This window comes from Desmodus rotundus, chromosome 3, assembly GCF_022682495.2.
Source record: "Desmodus rotundus isolate HL8 chromosome 3, HLdesRot8A.1, whole genome shotgun sequence".
NCBI classification, from domain to species: Eukaryota; Metazoa; Chordata; class Mammalia; order Chiroptera; family Phyllostomidae; genus Desmodus; species Desmodus rotundus.
The window spans coordinates 152,697,129-152,722,351 of NC_071389.1; the positions used below are offsets into that span (position 1 = coordinate 152,697,129).

Sequence of the window (25,223 nt, forward strand, 5' to 3'; positions counted from 1 at the left end):
AACTCTCTTTTGAGAAATCAGCTGAGAGTCTTACAGGAACTCCTTTGTAGGTAACTCTCTGCTTTTCTCTTGTTGCTTTTAGGATTCTCTCTTTATCTTTAACCTTTGACATTTTAATTATGATGTGTCTTGGTGTGGTCCTCTTTGGATCCAACTTGTTTGGACTCTCTGTGCTCCCTGGACTTGTATGGCTATTTTCTTCACCAAAGTAGGGAAGTTTTCTTTCATTATTCTTTCAAATAATTTCTTGCTCTTCCTCTTCTGCTTCCAGCACCCCTATGATTTGGATGTTGGTATATTTGGAGATGTCCCACAGGCTTCTTATACTACCTTGTTTCTTTGAAATCTTGTTTCTTCTTGCTGTTCTGGTTGAATGCTTATTTCTTCCTCATGTTCCAAATTGTTGATTTGAATCCCGGCTTCATCCCCTCCACTGTTGCTTCCCTAGAGATTTTTCTTTTTTTTCTTTTTTTTTAAAATATATTTATTGATTATGGTATTACAGTTGTCCCATTTCCCCGCCCCTCACTCCACTCCATCCTGCCCACCCCCTCCCTCCCACATTCCCCCCCTATAGTTCATGTCCATGGGTCATACTTATAAATTCTTTGGCTTCTACTTTTCCTACACTATTCTTACCCTCCCCCTGTCTATTTTCCACCTATCATCTATGCTACTTATTCTCTGTACCTTCCCCCCCTCTCCCCCTCCCACTCCCCTACTGACAATCCTCCATGTGATCTCCATCTCTATGGTTCTGTTCCTGTTCTAGTTGTTTGCCTAGTTTGCTCTTGTTTTTGTTTTAGGTGTGGTCGTTAATAACTGTGAGTTTGCTGTCATTTTTACTGTTCATATTTTTTATCTTCTTTTTCTTAGGTAAGTCCCTTTAGCATTTCATATAATAAGGGCTTGGTGATGATGAACTTCTTTAACTTGACCTTATCTGAGAAGCACTTTATCTTCCCTTCCATTCTAAGTGATAGCTTTGCTGGATAGAGCAATATTGGGTGTAGGTCCTTGCATTTAATCTTGGGTAATGTAATTACGATGTGCCTCGGTGTGTTCCTCCCTGGGTCCAGCCTCCCCGGGACTCTCCGAGCTTCCCAGACCCCCCAGAATTCCATCCCCCCTGCCAGACTAGGGAAGCTCTCCCCCATCACTTGTTCAAATAAGCTTTCAATTTTTTGTTCTTCCTCTTCTCCTTCTGGCACCCCTATAATTCGGATGTTGGAACGTTTCAAGGTGTCCTGGAGGTTCCTAAGCCTCTCCTCATTTTTCCAAGTTCTTGTTTCTTCATTCTTTTCTGGTTGGATGTTTCTTTCTTCCTTCTGGTCCACACCGTTGATTTGAGTCCCAGTTTCCTTCTCATCACTATTGGTTCCCTGTACCTTTTCCTTTGTTTCTCTTAGCACAGGCTTCATTTTTTCATCTGGTTTTCGAAGAGATTCAACCAAGTCTGTGAGCATCTTGATAACCAGTATTTTGAACTGTGCATCCGATAGGTGGGCTATCTCTTCCTCGCTTAGTTGTATTTTTTCTGGAGCTTTGAAGTGTTCTGTCATTTGGGCCTTTTTTTTTTTTTTTGTCTTGGCACGTCTGTTACTTTAAGGGGCGGAGCCTTAGGTGTTCCCGGGGGCGGGGTAACGCTGGTTGCTGTGCTATGAAGCTGTATGTGGGGGAGGGGCCGAGAGGGAGCAATGGCACCCGTTTCACTCTCCTCCGGCTTTCAGTCCTTCACTCCGCTACCCACAATCAAACTGGGCCCCTCTGGTGCTGGCTCCCGAGTGGGTGGTCCTGTGCACACTCCAAGCCCCTGTGGGTCTCTCCAACGACCTCTCCTGTGAGGCTAGGAGTCTCTCCTGCTGCTGCCCCAACCCCCACAGGCGTTTTCAATCAGAGGTTTGAGGCCCTATTTCCCCGAGCTGGAGCCCTGGGCCGCCCAGTCTGCTTCGCTCCCCGCCGTTTGTCTGGTTTATCTGTGTGCGAATGTGGGACCGCGGGGTGCCACCCCTACTCTGCCTGCCCCACTCTCCGCCACTCTGAGTCCAGCCCTCTCGGTTTATCTGTGCGTGAATGTGGGCCCGCAGGGTCTGCTAGTGCTCGGACTGCCTGCGCTGTTCGTCCCACACTCCACCAGTCTCTGTCCCGCCACAGCCACTCGAGTCCTCTCCACCCCGGTGCCCGTCTCCGCCCCTCCTACCGGTCTGGATGAATGTTTATTTTTTATTTCCTTGGTGTCGGACTTCCTTGCCGTTGGATTTTCTGTCAGTTCTGGTTGTGCGAGGAGGCGCAGTGTGTCTACCTACGCCGCCATCTTGGTTCTCCAGCTCAGATTTTTCTTTATTTCATTAATGTAACCTTCATTTCTTCCTGGTTCTTTTTTATTTTGTTGCCCCACTCAGTGAGTTCTTTGAACATCCTGATCACCAGTGTTTTGAACTCTGCATCTGATAGGCTGGTTATCTCTGTTTTGTTTAGTTCTTTCCTGGGGTTTTGTTCTGTTCTGTCATTTGGACCATATCTCTTTGTCTCCTCAATTCCGCAGTCTCCCTGTGTTTGTTTCTGCATGTTAGGTAAGCGCTTTGAGTCCATGTCTTAGCATGGCCCGTCTGGATGAATGTGGCTTCTTTAAATCCTTGATTGTTGGACAGCTCAATTTTCTGATTGTTCTGGGCATTATTTGTTTTGAGGTCTAGTTGTAATTCTTGTGTGGTGTGACAAAGAGGCAAAGCATGTTTACCTACACATCCATCTTGATCGAAGTCCTAATTCATAAGTTTTAAATTGCATGCCATTCTGAGCAGCTTGATGAAATCTCTCTTGGTCCAGTCTGGTACATGAATCATCACTTTGACCACTGTATATGCTCGCCACCCATAAGTCACTTAGTAGCCATCTTGGTTATATGATCTACTGTTATGGTATCACAGCTCTTGTGTTCAAGTGACCCTTATTTTACTTAATAACAGCCCCAAAGCACAAGAGTAGTGATACTGGCAATTCAGAGATGCCAAAGAAAAGCTGTAAGGTGCTTCCTTTAATGAATAGACAACAGTTCTCAACTTAATAAGGCATTTTATCATCTTACATCATCACAAGAATGGTAAACAATACAATAAGATATTGACCCTTATGACAGTATTGTTATAATTATCCTCCATTATTATTAGTCTCTTACTGTGCCTTATTTATAAATTAAACTTTATCATCGGTATGCACGCTTAAGAAAAAACAGTATACATACACAGAGTTCAGTACTACCCACAGTTTCAGGCACCCCCTGGGGCATTTTATAAAGTCTCCTCACAGATAAGGGGGGACTACTGTACACAAATTATCAATATCAGGAATGAAAGAAGCATTATCACTATAGACCAACAGACATTAAAAGGATAAAAAGGATAATAAAACAAACAAGTCTATGGATATATATTCGAACTTAGATGTAAAGGACCAATTCCTTGAAAGCCTATTACCAAAACTCACCCAAAAAAGAAACAGACAACCTGAATAACATATATCTATTAAAGAAATAGAATTTGTAGTTAGAAACCTTCACACAAAGAAAACCCTAAGCTCAGGTGGCTTCACTAGAAAATTGTACCAAGTACTTAAAGAAGGAATTTTACATATCTTTTCCAAAAAATATTAAACATTTTGTTTTCATAAAACCAGCATTATCCTGATACTAAAACTAGACAAAGATAGCACAAGAAAAAAACAAAACTAGACCAATATCCACATGAACATAGATGCAAATTCCTCAACAAAATATTTTTAAAGAAACTTGACCTAAATTTCATAACTCATACAAAAATTAACTAAAATGGATCATAGATGTTAATGTACAATGTGAAACTATAAAAAACTTATTTTATTTTATTTTATTTTTTAATATATTTATTGATTATGCTATTACAGTTGTCCCATTCCCCCCCCCCCCCCCCCCCCCGTGCTGGAGCCCTGGGTTGCGCGGTCTGCTTCGCTCCCCTCCGTTCGTCCGGTTTATCTGTGGGCTAATGTGGTGCCGCGGGGTGCTACCCGCTGCTCTGCTTGCCCCATTCTCCGCCACCCTGAGTCCGGCCCTCTGGGTTTATCTGTGCGAATGTGGGGCCGCAGGGTCTGCTAGTGCTCGGACTGCTTGCGCCATTTGTCCCACACTCCGCCAGTCTCGGTCCCGCCACGGCCACGCGAGTCCTCTCCACCCCGGTGCCCATCTCAGCCCCTCCTACCAGTCTGGATGAATGTTTATTTTCTATTTCCTTGGTGTCGGTCCCCCTTGCTGTTCGATTCTCTGTCAGTTCTGGTAGTGCGAGGAGGCGCAGTGTGTCTACCTACGCCGCCATCTTATTTTTTTACATTTATTCTTATTTTTTTATATTTATTTTTATTTTCTTAGATTTTATTTTATTTATTTTCAGAGAGAGGGGAAGGGAGGGAGAAAGAGAAGGAGAGAAACATCAATAGATTGTCTCGCACACCCCCAACTGGGGACCTGGCCTGCAACCCAGGTGTGTGCCCTGACCAGGAGTTGAACCGACATAGTCAGTTCATAGTCACGAGTGCTCAATCCACTCAGCCACACCCACCAAGGCTATAAAAAACTTTTAGAAAAAAACAAAGAACATTTTTGAGTTCTTGGACAAAGAATTCTTATATCAAAACATCCCTAAATACTAGACAATTGGAGAACCAAGATGGCGGCGTAGGTAGACACACTGCGCCTCCTCCCACAACCAGAACTGACAGAGAATTGAACAGCAAGGGGGACCAACACCAAGGAAATAGAAAATAAACATTCATCCAGACTGGTAGGAGGGGCGGAGACGGGCACCAGGGTGGAGAGGACTGCGTGGCTGTGGCGGGACTGAGACTGGCGGAGTGTGGGACAAATGGCGCAGGCAGTCCGAGCACTAGCAGACCCTGCGGCCCCACATTTGCACAGATAAACCCAGAGGGCCGGACTCAGAGTGGCGGAGAACGGGGCAGGCAGAGCAGCGGGTAGCACCCCGCGGCACCACATTCGCCCACAGATAAACCGGACGAAGGGCGGGGAGCGAAGCAGACTGCGTAACCCAGGGCTCCAGCTCAGGGAAATAAAGCCTCAAACCTCTGATTGAAAACTCTCGTGGGGGTTGGGGCGGCAGCAGGAGAGACTCCCAGCCTCACAGGAGAGGTTGTTGGAGAGACCCACAGGGGCCTAGAGTGTGCACAGGCCCACTTACTCGGGAACCAGCACCAGAGTGGCCCAGTTTGATTGTGGGTAGCGGAGTGAAAGATTGAAAGCCGGAGGACAGTGAGGCCAGCGCCATTGCTCCCGCTCGGCCCCTCCCCCACGTACAGTGTCACAGCGCTGCGACCAGCATTACCCCGCCCTGGTGAACACCTAAGGCTCCGCCCCTTAAAGTAACAGACGCACCAAGACAAAAAAAAAAAAAATGGCCCAAATGACAGAACACTTCAAAGCTCCAGAAAAAATACAACTAAGCGAGGAAGAGATAGCCAACCTATCGGATGCACAGTTCAAAGCACTGGTTATCAATATGCTCACAGACTTGGTTGAATCTATTCGAAAAACAGATGAAAAAATGAAGCCTATGCTAAGAGAAACAAAGGAAAATGTACAGGGAACCAATAGTGATGAGAAGGAAACTGGGACTCAAATCAATGGTGTGGACCAGAAGGAAGAAACAAACATCCAACCAGAAAAGAATGAAGAAACAAGAACTTGGAAAAATGAGGAGAGGCTTAGGAACCTCCCGGACGCCTTGAAGCGTTCCAACATCCGAATTATAGGGGTGCCAGAAGGAGAAGAGGAAGAACAAAAAATTGAAAACTTATTTGAACAAATAATGAAGGAGAACTTCCCTAATCTGGCAAAGGAAATAGACTTCCGGGAAGTCCAGGAAGCTCAGAGAGTCCCAAAGAAGCTGGACCCAAGGAGGAACACACCAAGGCACATCATAATTACATTAGCCAAGATTAAACGCAAGGACCTACATCCAAGATCACTGTATCCAGCAAAGCTATCACTTAGAATGGAAGGGAAGATAAAGTGCTTCTCAGATAAGGTCAAGTTAAAGAAGCTCATCATCACCAAGCCCTTATTATATGAAATGTTAAAGGGAGTTACCTAAGAAAAAGAAGATCAAAAATAGGAACAGTAAAAATGACAGCAAACTCACAGTGATTAATGGCCACACATAAAACAAAAACGAGAGCAAACTAGGCAAACAACTAGAACATGAGGGTTGTCATTAAGGGAGTGGGAGGGAGAGAGGGGGGGAAAGGTACAGAGAATGAGTAGCATAGATGATAGGTGGAAAATAGACAGGGGGAGGGTAAAAATAGTGTAGGAAATGTAGAAGCCAAAGAACTTATAAGTATGACCTATGGACATGAACTATAGGGGGGGAATGTGGGAGGGAGGTGGGTGGGCAGGATGGAGTGGAGTGGGGGGGGGAAATGGGACAACTGTAATAGCATAATCAATAAATATATTTAAAAAAAAATACTAGACAATTTAGACTTAATCAAAATTTAAAACTTTAGCTCTACAAAAGACATTGTTAAGACATGAAAAAGAAAAGCTACACCTTAGGAGAAAATATGTCCAACAAATTTGTCTGATAAAAGACTTGTATCCAGATATATTAAAAAGAAAAAATAACTCTCAAAACTCACAGTAAGAAAACAAATAACCCGCCCTGATCGGCATGGCTCAGCTGGTCGAACATCATCTCACAAAGCGAAAGGTCGCTTATTCGATTCCCAGTCAAGGCACGTGCTGGGGTTGTGAGACCAGTCCGCAGTTGGGGCACAAGCAAGAGGCAACTGACAGATGTCTCTCTCACATATCAACATTTCTCTCCCTGTCTTTCTCCCTGCCTTCCCCTGTTTCTAAATATAATTATTTTAAAAAACCACAAATAGTTTTAAAAACAGGCAAAAGATTTGAACAGACACTTCACCAAAAATATATGAATGGCAATAAATATATGCAAAGACACTCAGTATCATTAAACATTAGGGATATGCAAATTGAAACCACAATGTGATAATACTACGCAGTTATTAAAATGGCTAGAACTAAAAATGTGGGACTTCAGTCAAGTAAGAGGCACAGGTAAACATGGCTCTCCTCCTCACAGAACCACATCAAAATTACAATAAACTACAGAACTATCACTCGGAACTGTCAGAAATCGAGTTGAGTGGAACTCTGACAACTACAGAACTAAAGAAACCACATCCATCCAGATGCAAAGATGCAGAGACATGGAAGGGGCTGGTCCTACTCACACATGTGTGGTGAATAAAAATTCAGGGGGGATATCTCAGTAGCAAGGGGTCCCAGCCCCACACCAGGTCAACCAGCCCAGGGTTCCAGTGCCAGGAAGATAACCACCTATAACTTCTGGCTGTAAAAACCAGCAGGGTTTGATTGGTTAAAGGAACTAATGAGTCCCAAGCAGGGACTCATCTTCCTCTTAAAGATCAAACACACAGACTTACTCAGACTCACTCCCTCCCTCTGAGCTCCAGCACTGGGGTAGCAGCTTGAAAGGCACCATTGGCATACAGGGAGCAATTGAAGTCTCTGGCATCAAGGCAAGAGCTGGGGGAGAGCTTTCTCCCAGACAGAAAGGCAGGCAGAGGCCATGTTCCTTTTCTGAGCCCTCCCCTCACTGAGCCACAGAAAACCGGCAGGCTGGTGCCATATCTGAGACTCCAACAATCTGGTTCACACCTTTTGCTCTGCCCCGGGAATCCCTGAGGCTCTGCTCCACCCAATTTACAGCCCACCCAAGCTGTTAACAGTGGCTTTTCCATCTGAATGGCTGGTCTGGGCTCAGGCTTAACATCTTCCTAAATCCTCTCAAACAAGCAACAACCAGGCTCAGTAAGCCTCCAGACCTCCTACCTCTGGCTAAGCAGCACCAGGCCCTGCACTAGCAGCAGCCAGCTCTGAATCACAGTTTGACTTCATGTGGGAACCTCCAAGCCCAGCACAAGCAAACATCTTCAGATTGCTCTGTAGCTCATGCTGGGTGCCCCTGGGGTAGAACACAGTGGGTGGCTGATACTGGCCTGCACCACATGAAAAACCCCGGAGCCTGTGCACCAGTGGACAGCTACACACCACAGCACAACACCATCACCCTGTCCCTGCTTATGCTCCACAAAGGGTGGAGGTTGGTGGTCAGAGGTCACAGCCAGTCCTCACAGCTGACTGGCCTGGGTAAATCCCTCCCATTGACCAGCTAGCAGCAACCAAGGCTCAACTACAAGAGAAGGGTGTACTCAGCCCACAGGGAGGGTGCACCTCAAGTACACAACTTGGGTGATCTGAGAGGCTGTGCCACTGGACCCTACAGGACACTTACTACATTAGGCCACATAACCAAGGCAGGGAGTCATAGCAGATCTACCTAATACACAGAAACAAACACAGGGAAGCTGCTAAAATGAGGAAACAAAGAAACATGGCCCAAATGAAATAGATCAAAACTCCAAAAAAAGAACTAAGCACAATGCAGATGAACAATTTATCAGATGCTCAAGTCAAAACACTAGTTATAAAGATGCTCAAGGAACTTAGTACCACAACAGCATAAAAAAGACCCAGGCAGAAACGAAGGATATACTAATGGAAATAAAGATCAATTTACATAGAATCAACAGTAGAATGGAAGAAGCTGAGAATCAATGCAATGCTTTGGAACATAAGGAAGCAAAACACAACCAATCAGAACAAGAAGAAAAGAGAATCCAAAAAAACGAGGATAGTATAAGGAGCCTCTGGGACATCTCCAAATGTACCAACATTCACATCAGAGGGGTGCCAGAAGGAAAAGAGAAAGAACAAGAAATTGGAAATCTATTTGAAAAAAATAGTGAAAGAAAACTTCTCTAATTTGGTGAAGGAAATAGACATGCAGGTCGAGGAAGCACAGAGAGTCCCAAACAAGTTGGACCCAAAGAGGAGCACACCAACACAGCATAATTAAAATGCCAAAGGTTAAAGATAAAGAGAGGATCTTAAAAGCAGCAAGAAAAAAGCAATTAGTTACCTACAGGGGAGTTCCCATAAGACTGTCAGCTGATTTCTCAAAAGAAACTTTACAGGCTAGAAGGCATTGGCAAGAAATATTCAAAGTCATGAAAAGCAGGGAGCTACAGCCAAGATTGCTCTACCCAGCAAAGCTACCATTAGAATCAAAGGGCAGATAAAGAGCTTCCCAGACAGGAAAAAGCTAAAGTAGTTCATCATCACCAAACCATTATTATAGGAAATGTTTAAGGGATTTATTTAAGAAAAAGATCAAAACTATGAACAATAAAATGGCAATAAACAATACCTATCAACAACTGAATCTAAAAAACAAACTAAGCAAACAAGAAGAACAGAGACAGAATCATGGATATGGAGAACATTTCGATTGTTGCCAGATGGGAGGGAGGTTTGAGGGAATGGATGAAGAGGTAAAGAGATTAGGATGTACAATTTGGTAGTCACACAATAGCAATGGGGATGTAAAGTAAAGTACAGGAAATGAACTAGTCAAAGAACTTAAACGAATGATCCATGGATATGAACAAAAGGGTGGAGATTGCCTGAAGGATTAGGGGGGGAGGGTGCTGAGTGCAGAGGCAAAGAGGGGAAAACTGGAACAAGTGCAATAGCATAATCAATAAAATATAATTTAAAAGGCAAAAATCAGTATGCTCAATGTCACTAATCATCAGGAAAATGCAAATCAAAACTACAATGAGATATTACCTCACATCTGTTAGATGGGTATTACAAACAAAAATGTGTTTTGTGAGGATGTAAAGAAATTTGGAACCCTTGCACACCTGCTGGGAACTCAAAAGGGTACAGCTGTTATGGAAAACAGTATGGAGTTTCCTCAAAAATTTAAAAATAGAACTACCATGTGATTTAGCCATCCTATTTCTGTGTATGTAGCCAAAGAAATTGGAATCAAGATCTCAAAGAGGTATTAGCACTCCCATGCTCATCACAGTGCTATTCACAACAGCTAAGATTGTAAACAACCTGGATGTCCATCAGTAGATGAACTGATTTTTAAAATGTGGCACACACACAATGAATACCATTCAACCTTTAAAAAGAAGGAAATTTTGACACAGGCTACAACATGGACGGACTTTGGCAACATTATGTGCTAAGTGTAATAAGCCAGTCACAAAAAGAGAAATACTAAATGATTCTGCTTACAAAAGTTTTCTAAAATAATCAAACTCATAGAATCCAAGTGGAATGATGGTTGCCAAGTGCTGGGGGAAGGGCAAAATGGGGGTTAGTCTAATCAATGGACGCAAAGTTGCAGTTCAGTTAAGTAAGATGAAGAACTCTAGAGATGCACTCTACAACCCTGTACCGATAATCAACAACAATTACTGCACACCTAAAATTTTCCTAAGGGTAGATTTCACATTAAGTGTTCTTACCACAACAAAATAAGCTGTAAAAAAACCTGACAATACCAAGTGCAAATGAGTATATGGAGCAACAGAACTCTCATCCATTGCTGATGGGAGTGTAAAATGGTACAACCACTCTGAAAAATTGTTTGGCAGTTTCTTATAAAGGTAAAATAAACTTACTATTGGATTGGCAAAAAAATTCATTTGTTTTTTCCATAAGAAGTCTCTAGGAGCTATTAGTTGTCTTTTACGTCATTCAAAACAATTTTGTTAGATGACAGCTGTCATATCAGTGTGCATTTAAAAAAAACTTACCAAAATGGGTTAATTTTTATGTAGCCAGTTTATTCAAGATGGACAAAATATGCAACATTTTTAGCATATTATGCTTTATTATTTTAAGAAAGGTAAAACCACAACTGAAATGAAAAGAAAAGATTTGTGCTGTGCATGGAGAAGGCGCTGTGACTATTCGAACGTTGTCAAAAGAGGGTTGCGAAGTTTTGTGCTGGCAATTTCTCACTGGACGATGCTCCACGGCTGGGTAGACCAGTTGAAGTTGATAGCAATCATATTAAGACATTAATTGAGCACAGCCAACATTATACCACACAGGAGATAGCTGACATACTCAAAATACCCAAACCAATAAAGTTATTGGTGAAAATGAAAGATGTGTCTTTTATTTTACAGAAAAAAACCATAGAGACTTTTTGACCAGCCCAATATTATTACCAGCAATCTAACTCTTGGACATATGTTTGAGAAATGAAATTTAGGTTCAGACAAAAACCTACACACGAGTGTTTATAGCAGCACTATTCATAATGACTTGAAACCGGACACATCCCAAATATCCTTCCACAGATGAATGGATAAATAAACTGTTATGTAACCATACAATGGAATACTACTCAGCAATAACAAAGAGAACTACTGATAAATGTAACAACTAGGATTAAATCTCTAAGGTATTGTGTTGAATGAAAGAAGTCAATCTCAAAAAGTTATACGCTGTAGTATGATTCTATTTATGTGATATTCTAGAAAAGGCAAAACCACAGGAACGGTGAACGGAGCAGGGACTTTGGGAGTTAGGGGCTAGGAAGACTCCACCTGCAAAGGGGCAGCAGTGGGGAGCTTTTTGAGGTGAAGGAGCTTTTCTATATCCTGACTTTTGTGGTGATCACATGAATCTATACATGTATTAAAATTCATGGAACTCTACACCAAAATTTTTTCAACTGCACTATTTGTAAATCTTAAAAGTAATAATAATAAAAAATAACCAAAGCTGTTAAAAATGTTAAAAGGAAAAAACATAGTTGCCATATGTGAGCTAGAACTTTAAAAGCTTTTCAAATATTAATTCTATTGGACATGATCTTGTGAAGGAAAGAGTATCCTCTTTGGTTACAGTTCTCTAACGGGAATAAGTTTCCCAATAGGAAAACGGACCCTGCTCGCCCCAGGGGCACTGTGCATTGGCCTAACGCCACAACTAGACTACAGGGGTTCTGATGCCTAAATTTTGGCCATAACAACATTGATACCCTCTTGCCCAAAATGCAGACTAGCACACATACTTTGAGCTCTACAGATCCACCCCAGATTTTTGTAATACCCCCAAAAGTCCGCATTCAGTTGCCACAATAAGAGTTCTTACCAGGTTCTGTGTTAAACTATGGGAGGAAAAAACAGCTGGAAAGGCCTTGACAACTCAACATCTATAAACAGAAGCAGTCCTGTAAGGAGCTGATGGTTCTGGAATCCTGGCTAGAAAAGTGACACTGATTTCTGGGAATGCACTTTTTTTCTTGGGATTTTGCAACATATTGCACTGAGTGATAAATGCATTGCTCTTTATTTAATTTTTTTTTTCTCTGAGCACTACCCTGGGCGAAGGCAGGGCTCCAGAACAGAGCCCAAGCAGGGCAAGTAAGTCACAGTGCCCTGTATGACTCCTATGCCTCATCACCGGAAACCGGCACGGCGGCCTGCTGAGGAGTGAGAAGAGAAAGACGTGGCAACTCATACAAGCTACAGGGACAATATAAACCAGACTTACTAATGGTCAGGACGGGGCACGTGGCTAGAAACAAAGCACATCAGCCCCCAAGGGTCAGGCTGGGTATAATCTGATTAAAATTAAAGATGGAAAACACTCGAATCTAATTAATAACAAGTCTCTGATAGCCACTCATCACACAGAATGGATTTATTTTCTTTGACCTATAAAGCTTTCAGGCAATTTCTAATGCCAAGAGTCTACATTAAGATCCCCAAATAAGGAAGTCCTGCCCTGGCTGAGCAGCTCCGCTGATTAGAGCATCATCCCGACACGCCAAGGTTGCGGGTTCAGTCCCTGGACAGGGCAATATAAGAATCAAACACTGAATGCATAAATAAGTGGAACAACAAATAGATGCCTCTCTCTCCCCCCCCCTCTTTCTCTCCCCCCTTCATCCCTCCTTCCCTCCCTCTCTCTAAAATCAATAAAGAAAAAGAAAAAGAAGGCTTACCCCCTTGGCAATCATGTCTGAAGTTTCCAGTGTGAGTCAGGAAAAAAAGCCTAGTGAGGTAAGTAAAGTACTCACATGATCATCCTACCTTGTTTCCCCTCTGCAGTTAATCACTCAATCAATCTGTGCCTTCCTTTTTTTTAAACAATTCTTTTTTTTTAATCCTCACCTTAGGATATTTTATTATTGATTTTAGAGAGAGAGGAACGGGGGAGAGAGAGAAACATCAATGTGAGAGAGAAATATCAATGTGAGAGAGAAACATTGATCAGTTGCCTCCCTATGAGCCCCAACTGGGGATCAAACCCACAACCTAGGTGTGTACACTGGCCAGGAGTCAAACCCGCAACCTTTGGCGTACGGGGAAAACAGTTCAACTAGCTGAGCCACCCAGCCAGGGTAATCTGTGCCTTTCTTGAGTCTCATACCCGCCCCCTCCCTTTTCTGAAGAAAGGAGGAAGAAATATTACAAAAAGAAGGAAAGTAAAAAAATAAAAATCTATGAATATTACTTGCCCTAGAATATCTACATTAATAATAAAACAAGTGGGCATCATTCAGTTAAGTGGTTATGAATTTCCCTCATCCAACGGTATCTGAAGAATGCCTTCCCAAGGCGACTATGGTTTAACTGTTCTTAATCTGTTACTTCGAGCACACAGACTAGGAAGCAGGTGCAAACTTACAACGTAATTGCACAGAGAACTCCTCACGGGATTACTGTTAGGATGCCCTGCGTCCCTAAATCAAGTGCTAAATTTACTGACCTCTTGTCCGTGAACTCTGCCTGCTCTACTGGTTCCACACAAACCATGGGGACTTCTGCTAACTGTCTACGCACAAACCGTGGCAAATGTTAATGGAATTTGTAAGAACTCAGTGACTTTAGTGGTGAGAAGAAAAAAATATTAACAAACTGAGTGAAAATTTTTGTTGCATTAAACTAAATTGCTTTTCTCATCCTGTTATTTTGTATGTATAGGTTCTGATATTCCAATCAGCTTTTTTTTTTAATTCAACGATCTTTACTGACACAAAAGGCTGCAAGAGAACCCCAGTTCCCTGAGCTCAGCCTTTGCTCTGAATTACTGCTGTATACTGAAGTTGCACACTGCAGCCACCTGCCTTTACCCCAGCTTGGCCAGGGAAGTTTATGCAAGTCAAGTCTGATGTTTTGTGCCCACAGCCCAAGATTCGGTACCCTAAAAGAAGCCAACAGCACTGGCTGATAAGGCTTAACTGTTTCCCTCTGCTTTCACTTATTAGAATCCTCTCAGTTGCTCCCTTTAATTCAGCCTGCAATTTCAAATACCACGGCCCTCACGAAGCAAATGCTCACAGAAAGCCAGCCACGGAGCTTCAGTGAGGACAAAACTGTCATCCACCAGGTCTATGAAGAGGAGCGTACTTCTTATTTCTCTATTCACTGAACTGAAGGTTAGTTGAAAATATCAAGAAAAAAGATGAGCTACGAGTCTATAAGTGAATAGAATGACACACTCCAAAATAAAAGAATAGAGACTACAAAGATTAAGTAATCTTTCTCAGTGAGAGGGCAAAGAGAACAAAGAAGTTGGAAGATTTGGGTTTTCCTTAAAGAAATAACATTAGAAGCTCAAGGCGAAAAACCCCTCGGCAGAGAAAGGATTGAAAACTAGAAATAAAGATAGCTTGCTAACCAAGACGCTCTGGACTAGTCTGCCAACATGTATCACAGCACATACTTCCCAGATTTCTAAACAGAATATTCTCTCTCTAAACTTTAAAGTAGCAAAATTATCTTTAACTATTCCTCCTCCCTTTTCCCCCTTGTAAAGTCACTCACCAAGTCCTATCGAGTCTTCCTATAAACTATTTTTACATTAGAAAACTGTTACCTAAACACACACATCCAAGTAACACACATACACAAAATTATATTATTTTCCCTCCTTCCCACCTTCATCATTGTTATCCTAGTCCAAGCCGTTGTCACCACACAGTGAGGCCAAATGAAAGGCCATTAACTGGGCATCCATGCCCTGCTCTAGTCGTGCTATTACACACTGCTGCCCAGTCCCCCTAAAACACTACAGCACAGCTCAGACCATGCGCCATTCTGCAGGCCCTCAGAAACCTTCCATGTTCCCCGCCGTCTCTAAGGATAAATGCAACTTCTAAAAATCCTTAGCATTTGGCTAACTCTACCCTACCTATCTTTGCAGGCTTATCTGCTACTGGGGGTTCTCCCCCAGCCCAGCTGCTTTGCTCCCTGAAAACACTTTGTATAATACATTCTCACCTCCTCACTTTGGCTCACACTGTTCCACCCAAGCATTCTATAAAGCCCAGCTCAAGCATACTTCGTCCATCAATCACATCAGCTTGCACCTCTCTCCTTTCTGGAAAACTCAGTGCATTTATTTTCCACACCACTTATGTGGCAATTAAACCCTTTTCAATTGCTATCATGAATCATTATGAAAACTTCTATTTATTAAACATTTTGTGTTTATAATTTATTTCACCAAATAAATAAGTTCCTAAAATATAAGGTCTATCTTTTCTGTATCTTTCAATACTTGTCATAATGCCTCACCCTTAGTTGCTCCTCACTAACTATTTGTTATTTGGTGGGGTCAGGATAGGTGATTTATAGTTTCACACAGAAAGCAATAATTCTATATATGTACTGAGACTAACAGTGCTCAAGGCCATGTCTTCCTCTGTACTTTCATCTTTCATAGGTAATTCTCAAATGAAAACCCTAAAAACCAACATAGTTAGTAGAAAAGGGCTCCTTTGGATCAGACTAACTTCTTACTTTTAATAAGCCAAGAAATTAGAATATACATTTCACTAAGAAAAATAAAACATAGAGGGATTACCTATGTCTAAAGGAAAAGGGGGGTATTAATTGATCTAAAATGAGCCAGAATTACAGTTCAAACCCTCAAACTATTTTAAGTCTTTCTCAAAAGACAACAAAGATAACTGTGTCTGGGGTCAGACGCATGAAGAAAAGGACACAAGAGCCCTGGCCAGTGTGGCTCAGTTGGTTGGAGTGTCTTCCTATAAACCGAAAGGTCACGGGTTCCATTACCACTCAGGGCACATAGGTTGCCATGTGGTCCGGGTGGGGGCAGGTGGGGTGTGTGGGAAAGGCAACTGATAGACTACCTCTCTCACATTGAAGTTTCTGTCCCTTCCTCCCTTCCCCACCCTCTAAAATCAATAAGCATGTCCTCAGGTGAGGATTTAAGAAAAGCATGGGGCGGGGAGATAAGAGAAACTGGTAAGAGTAGGTGCCTTTATGGAATACGTACTGGGTAACTGGGAGACAGTATAAGAAGACTTAGCTTTTAACACTCCTATTTTTGAACTCTGTTAGCTACTCAAACAAATAAATGTAAAAGATATACTTTACCACATAAAATGGAAGAGATGCCTTCAACAGTGCGTTTTCGGAAAACGTTTTTGTATTAAATGACTTAAAGTCCTAACATGGGGGGGGCAGCGTTAAAAAACCTTTAGGAATGTCACTAAATTTTTTGCTGTAAAGCAAGAAAATATTCTCCAGCTTTTCCAATGCAGAGATCATATAAAGAAACCAATTTGCAGCTAAGTTCTAGCAGACTTAGGGATAAATGAACATTTTAAAAACAAAAACGCCTTCCTAAAGTTCTGTGCCCAGTCGAGGTCACTCTAGTTCAGAAGAGCACAGGGAAGTGCCCAGAGACGTCTGTCTGCAGAGGGGGGAGAGCGTCTCCTCTTCAGGGCGTTAAAACCTGGGTAGCTCTCCCAACCCCCGCCGATCTCCCGGCTGTCATTCTTCCATCGTCCCTCAGTCCCCATTCGGATGGCTCCTCGCTCTCCCAGTACTTCCTTCCTTATCGCACTGCAAATCTTTTAAAACGCTTTATTTCCTTAAAGACATCTTTCCTAGAAACGAGACATTTTCTCCTCTTTAGTCTGTCTTCACCAAAATCTTAGGAAATTCAATTGAGAATTCCACAGCAAATTCTGGATATTCTGACCTCTGAGAAAGCTCTACTATTCTCATTTGCAACCTTCTCACTTTTTCTCTGCAATTTAATAATAATTTTGTTTTCATTTTAAAGCATTTTACTACGCTTCTTATTAAGATAAAAAGACACTAGTGAATGTGAAGTGAAAGCCTTTTGCATTATCCTTAATTGAAAAAGAATTCCTCCTGAAACAAAAAACTAACCATGTAATAAATTAAGCCCTATTTATTTCCAAGGCTGTTGCACAGTAAAATAAAGGAAAAACGTTATTTCACACTGGCTTCCAGTGAACATTAAGACCAAGAATAGAGACCAAGAATAGATGAAATGAATTGCTTCTTCTTTAGGAAAGTAGTTGTGATCTCCTCCTTCATCCATCATTATCTAAAAAATTGGAAGCAACATTTTAATTTTGATTTTTTCTCTCCCTTCCCCAAGTTCACTCTGGTGGACATACTAATGATCAACTAAATACCCGAAATGTAGAAAAAGGGGAGGAAAATAAATGGCATGTGTAGTTCACAGCCTAGATAATCCACCCCTGGGTAAATGAGCACTCACTGTATTTCTCTAATGTTCTTACTCCCCAGGAACTCAAAAGATTTTACGGAATAAAAACTGCACTAATTAACTGAACGTGAAAGGAGTTCGTTAATATGTCTTTGGAGGGACTTCGGTGCTTTCCATTTGCAGATCCTGGTGCAATCCCAGTGAATATAACAGTGCATATAAAAGTGGTCCAAAACTCTCCAGCTAACATTTTCGTCAACCTAACCCAGTGGACTCTCAGGAAGAAGAGAGCTTTAGTCCCAAACAAAGAGCACCTCTTAGACCAGGGGTGTCAAACTCATTTTCATCAGGGGCCACATCAGCCTCACAGTTGCCTTCAAAGGGCCGAATGTAATTTTAGGACTGTATAAATGTAACTACTCCTCAACCAGGGGCAAGGAGCTTCGCCTGCCGCCGGGTAGGAACATGGTGCCGGGCAGATAAAACAAGGTGGAGGGCCGGCTTCGGCCGGCCGGCCTTGTGTTTGCCACCTGGGACTCAGACTCTTGGGCTCCCGGCTTTTGTTGCTGTTGTTACACTCTCCTCAGTATGACACATCTCCGCATACCTCAGGAAAATCTTAACTGTTATCCTCTTTCACCTCTGCTCTTCTAGACCAAGAGCCTCCCAGGACTTGTTCTGCTCTAACGCACCTATCCCTCCTAGCACAGATCCCGTGTCCTCTGCTCTTCTCCCAGTCCTACACCAATCTCAGCCTTGCATAAGCAAAGAAGGCCAGGTAGTGGTGGTCATAACTCCCCTGTGGTCCTGGTTATAACTTATGTTGGCATAAGTTATAAGAGCATTTATTAGTAGCCAAGTGTATATATTTAAGGGCAAGAGAAAGAAAAAAGACACTGAGACACGAAAACCTTTTAAAAAGTAGCTAGGACAGTTGCAGAAACAAAACAAGTATGTTACTTCAATGCCTCCTATTTTCACCCACATTCTATTTGCTGATACATGTTCTATTCATTTCTTCTCATCCTCCCTGCTTCCAAAATGCTCTCCTTCAAAGATACTTTTGCCCTCCCTCTGCCTATCCCAGAATCTTTCACTAGGCCCACTCGCTAAGATTTGTTTAGCTACCTAGGACAATAGTGATTTCTTAAAATAAGGCCAAAAATTTTCACACCATCTGGTTATTTGAACATCAGAATATAACACCATTTAATGGAAAAAGAACCTTTAAGCACGAGTCAACCAACCCAGGTACCCACGTCCATTCCAGCACTTAGTTGTCCTACAGCCCTGCACATCTCACTTAAGCACTAGGATGCTTACTCATTTCCTCAGCTGTAGAATGGGTAGAATAATATTTGCCTTACCTAACTCAAACAATCAACTGATAGGAGATTTTTAAGTTTTTATAAACACACAAACATAGAGTAATAACTAACAAAGGCAGTCAGCCATGACACTTAAATGTATGACGCCCATTCAAATAAAGCAGATCAAAACTTATGTAATGGGAAAACCTGGATGGTGCTGAAGACAAAAGCAACTCCAAACTTGTATAATTGTGTACCAAATTAAAATATCCCGCTCAAGGAAGAATAAAGGGGAGCTTTAAGCCTTTGGGCCCACTCCACCTTCAGGTCCCAGGCTGCAGCCAAAAACAGCCCAGTTGCCTGCCAGTTGGTGAGTGCCAGAGCTTTCCTTGTTGGTAAAGAGTCCTATTCTAGAATAGTATGGGAATGAATGAGGAGAGAGTTACTCTAGTAACTGCATTTACGCTGTAGTGGCGGAGATCAGCACTACAACTGTACAGTAGAACTTTTCTCCACTTAGACTAGCAGTGCCCACCCAAGCAGGGGTACCTGCTGTTCCATCCTCCACGCCAGACCGAAGATAAAGCACTCGTCTGCTTTTTAGACTGCTGAAATTTAATACAGTACATATATACTATATCAAATACACATATAAATACCCACTAAGCTGCAAAATCCCCTAGAGGGGAAGGAGCTAATATATATTGAGCTCTCTGTGTCAGAAACCATAAGAAAACAGAGATTTCATTTAATCCTCACAAACACCCTGCCACGAAGGCATTAGCATTCCCACTTTTATAGATGAGAACACTAAAGCTCAGATAGATTAAATAGCTTGCCCAAGGTCACAAAGCTAATATGTAGCAGAATCAAGACTTGAACTTGGTTTTGCTTAACTCCAAGGCCCATACTGCTTCTGGCATTTTCTTAATAGTGTAAGAATGGCAACCTTCTTGGGTCTTCATTTCACCTTAATTCCTGACATAGTACTTAACCGCATGTCCTGGTTGCTTCTTTATAACTTCACAAAGGGACAGAGAAAAATTACCCAGAGGACTTCTTCTTTGTGTTTTCTCTTCCTGCATTTATGTCCTAATCCTGCACAAACTAGTCTTTTTTAGGCTGAGTCACTGGGATAGACCTAGTAGTCTGCCACACGACATTTCAGCAATCAGTGTACCTAAAAGGTGAAAATTCTGCTTCCTTCCTTCAACACTTTAACAGCCGTAATTTTTGAGCACGGTATCACTTTCTAGCTGGTTCCTGCCATTTAAAGAGTGGTAGTGCCTAGCTAGTACAATGCCTCACATACGGTAGGTACAGAGGGAAAATATTTGTTGACTCATTGATTAAGAAAGGCTTCTTTAGTCCTCTAGTTAACTTGCTATATTTAAATCAAGTCTTCAGAAGAGCCCGATTCTAAAAATGAATTCTGTCACATTAAAGATAATTTTCTGGAAAATTTAAAAATGATTCGGGAAAAAGGGTAAATTGAAATGTAACAATCTAGTGTTTAAGTCCCTAAATAATTAACTAAAGGACTCGGGACATAAGAGTTTACAAGGCTCAGTTTAAAAATACTGTTGTTCTCAAAATAAATGAACCAACAAAACAGAAACAAACTCATAGATCCAGAGAATGAATTGATGGCTGCCCGATGGGAGGGGGGTTGGGAGGCTGGGTGGGAAAGGTGAAGGGACTGAGAAGCGCAAGCTGGTGGTTATAACATAGTCACAGGTTTGTAAAGTACAGCCTAGGGGATGTAGTCAGTGATACTGTGATACTGAGCCAGATGGGAACTAGACTGACCAGGGTGATCATGTTTAAGTTGTATAAATGTCTGATCACTATGTTGTAACACCTGAAACTAATATAATATTGTATGGCAACTGTAATTGATACAATAAAACAGACAACTGTTCTGCTTATGGTGATAAGACTGACTTTTTTCACATATACTAAAATTTTCCTGCAATAAGCATGTTATTTTTATGATTAAGGAAACTGATCTCACTCTTTATAAACTGTATTTTTAACACTTTCTACACAGTATGGGTTTATTTTCTCAGACATAATCTACAGGAATTAAGTATTCATTAATTCGTGCATAGTCTCTAGAATAACTTATTACATAATATCAGCAGACTAAAGATAATTTTTTCATTCATGGAGTATTTCTTCCTATAGGTGGATTGTCTCTAGTTCTGTATTCTTTTCCAGCAGGTGCAGGTTTCTTGTATACTGTCCATAGAACCCTGAGTATCAATCTTTTCTTGGTAACAAGCACAAGTATAACATTTTCCCCTGATACTGGCCAGGTTTATACGTCTTTTAACTTTACATATGTAACCCTTCCAATGACATTAAAGCACTTCAACCACAATGAAATCCAGATGGAATGAGCTACTTTGTGTGGTAGTAAGTTCCCTGCCAATGGAAGTATTCAAAGCAGAGATGTCTCATAAGGACTTCCTGTGCTGGGTTATACATGCTAAATTTTATGGCCCCTTCGGTTTTTAAGTAATTTTCTGACAAGTCTAGTTTAGTGACACAATGGATCGCACACAGGCCTCCGGTGTGTTGAGCCCTTCCCCCCACTCACTGTTTAAATCAACCAGAGAAGATGCCCTTCTGATGAAGCTTAACTTAGCAAGTTTTCTGATTGCTCCCTGTGGAGACCCATTCCCTTAATATTAACAGTTTCTTGCTATTTGAAATTACTGAAATGTGCTAAAAAAATGCAGTCAGCCAAATGTCACTGTATTACTTACATATGGACCTGCTGCAGCTTGTAAACCACTGTCCCCATGAGGGACAGCCAAAATGAAGAATTGTGTGGGAGTTATAAAATATGATAGCTAGGCCTGCCACCTCAAGTGTCAACCCAGCTGTGCATGCACGTACACACACACACACACATCTACAGAAAAGCCTGCTGACAATAAAAGAAAAGCCCAAATCATGCTCAGCAGGGTACACTGGTACTTCATGGCAGGGCTGAGCAGGGAACTGTCCCTTCAGCACCACAGCGAGAAAGCCTGGGGCAAGCCTGAAGACCAGCAACCGGAGCGGGCTGGTGAGAAAAATGTGTTCCTACAAACCTCCTACAAAGACAGCAACAAGCAACTGTATGGTTGCTTGTGTTTGAGTATGTTATATCCTATTTCATAATCCCTTATTAACTGAAAACAAAATCCTTCAAATATTTTGATAAAAGTTCACAAAACCCCAAGTGAAAACCAAAGGTATATAGCAAGTCAGCTTCTCAAACTCAAAGAAACCAATAACTGGCCTGAACTATCAAGAACTGCTTTGCATTACCCACCACCAGCCCTACTGAGAAACAAACACATTCACACATCCCTTATCATATTCAAGGAACATGCGTGCAGCCCTCTCCAGGGACAGCCTCAATTTCTAGGACAGAGAATGCTTGCTGAATACCAAACCATCACTGCCACCCCCCCCCCTTTCCAAGCAATCAAATTCTCTTTCAGGGAGAACTGAAGGCCTTATGGGTCATGAGTTCCAAAGAAAAAATGCTGCAGTATTTCAAGAACCAGGTTACAGGCAATGTGCTACAAAGCTTACAGCATTTTAAGTCTGATTCCCCTGAGATTCATACCAGGTGGTAATGTAATCCAGCCATTTGCATTACACATCAAAAAAATTTTTTTTTTCTTTGAGAAAAGAAAAAAGCTCCCCCACCCCCAAATATCTTCTAATGCACGTGGAGAAAAGAGGCTATGGAGAGATTGTGAAACGGTGAAAACCTACCACACCCGAACCCTCCTTTGAAAAGCTAAAACATCCCCCAGCCCTAACACACTGCTACCTCTCTAAAGGCTCTCCAGGTTCAAACTTGAGAAAACTGTTATAAAAAGCACTCTCCCACTTTGCCCTCAAAGCCCTCACCCACACTTCCTGCTTCCATCCCTGCTTCTCTGGTGCCCACTGTGCATTAAAAGCAGTTTTCCCTGTAGGTAGAGCTCGCTCCATGCTAATTATTTCTCCCTCCCTCTGAATTAGCCAGATGCAATGCAAAGTTTCTTTTATCCATCCCCCCCAACAGATGACATCCTCTTATTATGAACACTGATGCCGAATCTTGGGATCTCCGGATACAAAATGTATTCCCCCACGTTTCAAAAACTGCAGTGTAAGTGAGGAAGAGGGCACAGGGTGGAGTAGTTGGAAGGAATGCATCTTATTTATTGGGCTGAAAAAGGATTCTCACTCCACCCCACCTCGATGCTGGGGCCACTGAAGGGGTCTGAAAACCCTGGCTGACCCCTGTGGAAAGTTAGCTGCCGAGTCTCCACCGGTGGTTGCTACTGGAACGGAAGGGATGGAGCTGAGCGCTCCGGAAAAATGCAGAGGCTTTGCGGTCCCCCAAGTATCAGGAGAGAACTAGAGAGGAAGGGTCCAAGCCTGTGGAGCTGGGCAGTCCCCTAAGGCCCACGCTAACAAAAAGCTCAGGGTGCTGATGGTGGTGGTAAGGTGGGGGAGGGAAGGGAGAGAGGACAGGAACAAGCTCTGCATAGGGTGGTGTGAGTGGCGGGGGAGGGGATATTCTGAAAGTGATGTACTCGCTAATGCAGAATCCTAGCCTCCCGAGGAAGGTCCCGGGGGCCCCCAACACAACCCCAGAGCACCCTATTGGGAGGGAGACAGTCGCATCTGAGTAAAGGACGGGGGGAAGTCCTGGGTGTCCTAAGAACCCAGGAAGCCCTGGTTTCTGCAGTTGGTGACAATCTGAAGCCGGATGGGGGAGAAGGATGCAGTATGACATGGGGGAGGGGGTAGAGCTGAGGGGCTGCTGTAGGAAGATCCCGACAGCGCTGCCCTTCCCAGTACAACCCGACGAGGGGCCCCGACTCTGACCGAGCCCGGGGAGGCTGGGGTATAGGGGGGGTGCACTACGACAGGGGCGCCGAGGACAGGCCAGTGTCCCCCAAAGCAGCCAAGAGACGAGGAGAGTGAGGGTGTGTGGGGTTGGGGGTAAGTGGTCCTCGATTCTCCTTAGAGACCCCCGGAAAACACCGAAGAAGGAAGCAAGACTTCCCAACACCTGTCCAAAACAGGGAGGGCAGTAACCCAGCTCCACGGCCCCACGAGCCCCGCCGCGCACTCTGCGGCAAAGCCCTTGACTGGAGATGAGCGAGCCCCGCTCCACGGTCCCGAGGCGAGAGGGGGAACCCGGCAGGCGAGGAGCGGCGCTGGGGCGGGGGCTCTGGGGCGACTTACGGCAGCGGCGTTGAGAGAGAGGCAGCGGCGGCCCTAGCGCGGGGCCCGGGAGGCGCGGCCGGACTGCAGAGGCGCCGAGGCTGCGGCGGGCGGGACTGCGGTGGGCGCCATCTTGGAGCGCTCCCCGCGCCCGCCCCCCGCGCCGCCCGAGTCCTTGCATAATTGATGACTCGCGCCCGCCGCGCGCCGCCGCGCGCGCCCCCGCCCCGGGCCCCCCGCCCGCCCCGCCCCCGCGCCGACCCCCGGCGCGCGCCCCCCGCCCGCCCTCACCCCCGCTGGCGCACGCTGCGCCCGCCCCCTCCGCGCGGCCCACCTACTCCTGTAAGGCGCGCCCGCTCGTCCGCAGGGCACCGCGCTGCCCGCGCGCCCGCTAGCTGCCTCTCAGGCCGGCGTCCCCGCGCCGCCCGGACCGGATCCGGGGCGAGGGAGCAGGGCGCCGGCAGGGGGCGCCTCGCCGGAGCGCCTCGCGTGCGTCCCCGGGCCCGCCTCCCCGACGCCCCCGCGGAGTCGCGCGGGAGAAGCCTCTCCCCTTCCCGCCCCTCCTTCCCGGCCCCCACCCCCACTCCGGGCCGAGCGACCGGACGGGGTTGCGGGACTCCGGCTGAGTGCCCGCCAGGACCTGCGTGTTGAAACCCAAAAGGTGCTATGTTGCCTCGAGTGCCTCTTGGCCCCTGCAGATGCCAAACCTTACCTTTTTCCTGAACGGCAGTCGCGGAAGGAAATACCCGCTAATACTGCCCTGCTCAGTTCTTGGAGTTTCTGACATCTATAAACGCAGGGAAGTCAATTCATATGATCTTTTGGCCAGATGAGAATAAAACAAAACACAGAAGTCCGTCAACAGTAGTTGGAGTCTTGTGATTCAGTGGGCACCATCCTGGTATGAGGAGTACGGAAATACCGCTTCCCTGAAGCCACCGTCTCAAACTGTAAAGATCACTAGTATTTGAACTGCTTACTACACACTCTTACAAGGATCTAGATAATGAGTGTGAGAACTCCTAGCATTTTATTGTGCCTCTCTACTACATGTTTCTCCCACAAGTTCACAGGAAGAGTGAAAAAGTATGGTCAGGCTGCCACTTACTAACTGGGTAAACTTGGACATGAAAACCTAAGTTTCAGTGTCCTTGTCTGTAAAACGAAACAGTCACAGTAACAACCTGACAGGT

At 43.9% G+C, this 25,223-nt stretch overlaps 1 protein-coding gene across 1 annotated transcript in view; it reads right to left on the reverse strand.

Annotated features, from left to right (window-relative positions):
• SCN8A (sodium voltage-gated channel alpha subunit 8) overlaps positions 1 to 24,172 on the reverse strand; it is a 205,563-nt gene extending 181,391 nt beyond the window's left edge. Inside the window, exon 1 of the mRNA XM_071221042.1 lies at positions 24,052 to 24,172. The gene's annotated coding sequence lies outside the window, so the exon portion shown is untranslated. The remainder of the gene's footprint in view (positions 1 to 24,051) is intronic.
• Positions 24,173 to 25,223: the final 1,051 nt, after the last annotated feature.